This window comes from Plectropomus leopardus, unplaced genomic scaffold (assembly GCF_008729295.1).
Source record: "Plectropomus leopardus isolate mb unplaced genomic scaffold, YSFRI_Pleo_2.0 unplaced_scaffold11394, whole genome shotgun sequence".
In the NCBI taxonomy this organism is placed as follows: Eukaryota; Metazoa; Chordata; class Actinopteri; order Perciformes; family Serranidae; genus Plectropomus; species Plectropomus leopardus.
In genome coordinates this window covers 1-3,187 of record NW_024612055.1, presented here as the reverse complement: position 1 = coordinate 3,187, position 3,187 = coordinate 1, and the positions used below count along the sequence as shown (strand labels likewise).

The 3,187-nt window shown below is 40.1% G+C and overlaps 1 long non-coding RNA gene across 1 annotated transcript; it reads right to left on the bottom strand.

Annotated features, from left to right (window-relative positions):
• Nucleotides 1-532: 532 nt before the first annotated feature.
• LOC121963476 lies at nt 533-3,187 on the bottom strand. The gene is made up of 2 exons (XR_006107250.1): nt 3,101-3,187; nt 533-625 (listed from the first exon to the last, which is right to left on the bottom strand). It is a non-coding gene; the product is annotated as an uncharacterized LOC121963476 (long non-coding RNA).

Below are 3,187 nucleotides of genomic sequence, written 5' to 3'. Positions count from 1 at the left end.
CCAAATCCTCTCTCTTTTCTCTACATTTAAAGCCCGATATGTCTTTTAGTCAAATCCCCCCGACTTGATTTTGAGTTTGATGCCCTCTATCCTTTAAACAGTTTGTGACTGCTACCCTGATCCCCTGACACTTTGCTTTTCCACTTTTGGGTTTTATTCACACACTTTTCTGTCCACGATGAATTATATAAGAATGTTTTCTGCTATGGTTCATATCCTCTCAGTCTGCTCTCTGTCACTCTCTCTGAGGTCGGTGTGTTGTGGTCCTGACAATAACAACACGCTGACAAACTCCGCCAGATCCCTGTGCCTTGTGGCCACCGACCTGTGGTCCGCTTACCAGACCGCAGACGGGCTTGCACTCGTGTAAAAGCACAAAACATAACAGACACGGTTGAATAAGCGCGGACGTATGATACACACATGCACACATGCAAATGATCACTTTGCATTGTTTCCTTTGTGTTGGAGGGAAGAAATTGCAGGGTTTGACGGTCCACTTCACAGTCACAAGATTTCACATCAGACGCTGTTTTTCTGTTTATTCTTTTATTGAACACGTATTAACATTTGCTTGAGAGTCCTACAGCTCTGTTTTAGCCTCTGCTCCCGCCTGCTTCACCTCCTGAAAAACATAAAAGTGCGATAAGTAAAATGCAGCAGAGAGGGAATATATGACACCAGTTTACCCCGATTGTATTTATGTAGCCATCCACAGACAGACACAATAAATCGTCTGTTGGATTGAACTCCCCTCAAAGGAAAGCTCAAAAGAAATGCCTTCATTTATGTCAACACTGCAGGTGCATTATGAGGCGTTCTTTAGTCTATTTTGGCTCGGAAGCACTTCTGGTTTTATCTGTCAAGAAATTTAAATTATTCAGTTTCAGAGGAGTATAACATTTTAAAGATTTAACAGGAGAGAGAAAGAGATAAACACTAGGGTCTAAAGATAGAAGGTGTCGTGTGCACAACAGACAGAGAAGTCTCTTGAGACCAATTTGTGATTTTGGGAAATATAAATAAAATTGACTTCACTTGAATTTGTAAACCACACCTGCCAGGTATACTAAAAAAAAAAGTGAGTCACACTATTCCTTCTCAAATGGCAGTCCTGCAGGAAGCTTAAAGGGGAACACCACCGAAATTAAGAGCTCCAATATGTTATTTCCATGGCACGGGGAAGTTCAATTTGTGAGCATTACCTACTCTCTCTTGAAGCCAAAAAGCAAAGGTCAACATACTTTTGCACATACTTTTACATACAGTAGTATGCATCCTCTCTGGCTCACTGAGCTGTAATTACCACACCACTTCCCGAGAGCCTCCTTGCTGGACGAAGAAGCATATCCATGGTAACGCGTGCAACCTCAGCTCTATACTGCAAGCATGATGACCCTCTGGAGATTTTATGTTTTCATAACGTCTGTATGAGTAACGTTACTTTGGCTGCGACCCACAGGCGAATTCGTTGTGTAATGTTATGTCACCATCTTCATTGCCATATTATGCTTAAATTAGCTAAATGCTAACAAGTCCATGTTCAGCAGGTATTATGTTCATGTGCTTAGCAAATTTCATGGCACGCAATCCAAATAATTTTTTTGTTATATTTCAGTCTGGTTCAAAGTGATGGAGTGACAGGCCATCATCCCTGGAGCCACACAACTAATATTTCTAACAATACACCCAAACCATCTTGTACCCATATGTAATGTTATCCCTACCACAATACTTAAAATAAGTGTTTTCTAACTTGCATGTGCAACACATTCTCATCCCAGCTCCTCAAATACTGCCAATTTGTTAGTGGACGTCAAAAAATGATGCACTAGGTAACCTCCTGCATCAGTTTTGGATGTACAGGGATGCCGTGTCAATTTATGCTTGTTACATGCACTATGTCTTTGCAAAATATACTTCTGTTTCCACAGAAAATGTATGGTTTATGCTTGTGCGTACAGTCTTTTTCAGAATAAAATTACAACATAACACACTGTTTTTAGATTTGCTTCCTTAAGTTTAGGCAACAAAACTCTGCGGTTAGGTTTAGAAAAAAAACATCATGGCTAGGCTTAAAACAAGTATGGTTGTTACTAGTGTTATATGATGTCATATGAAGTATAGCATGCTACACACGCCAGCATACTATGCTGTTATTAAAATAACTGCATTGACTTTAAGTTTTACAAGGGCAACAAACAGCAGGCTGCCAGGTGGCCGTCCACAATTTCTTTACCCGCTGCATCAATAACTACCCTCACCTGGTACTTATAATATTGCCACGAAAGGTACCTCTGACTTTAGCTCCAGACTTTATACATGATGACATTACTACGTTAGGTTTTAGGAGCATTTTAATTTGGAAGAGTTGTTCATGCTAACTAGTATTTTTGGACTGTCTTCCAAAGACCATAAAAATAATATGTAGAAATTTGAAAACGGGTATAGTTCCCCTTTGAATAAAAATCTGTTGTTGGTAATTGTACGGAAACAGATAATGAACCTCTAAAAGGTATTTTAAAGGAGAGCACACAAGTCTGTTTGTCCTTTTCTTCTACATAACAGCTGCCTTGCACTGCACAAAACATCACAATCTGATTTATATCAGTAAAGTTTGTTTTACATCCAATTTATATGTAATCTAGTGTCACCTAATCTGATTTATATGACATGATTTGAGTCTTGATGCTGGCTCTGACTCTGGTCTGACTCTGAGTCACACCAAGCTGGAGCGCTCTGTGGTGTAACAGAGCAAATTAGTGCACAGAGTGAGGTTTCCTGTCTTTTGTGCGGCACACATACTTCATAGTGACAGCAACAAGTGCTTTCATTCTTGTTGTACATTAGTGGTGTGCACCAAACTCACTGCCACTTTCCTTTCTGCCACTTGATGAGTGAACGAGCACTACTGTTTGGTTTAATTGTGCTTATTTTAAATCACTTCACTTAGCTGCTTTTTTTTTTTCTTTAAATTGTTTTGGATCAGTCCACGTCACCAAAAATAGGTCCTTTGACTACAGCTGTTATAGAGACCAGGTAACAATACACCTTACTATCAGTACTGACTAATTTTTTGCAAGCCGTAAAGTCCGCTCACCTTCAGTTCCCCTCGTAGGAAGGACTGGCAGAACTCCCGGACTCTCTCAGTAGAGATCTCTCCCTCAGGCAGCAGCCACTTCATGTC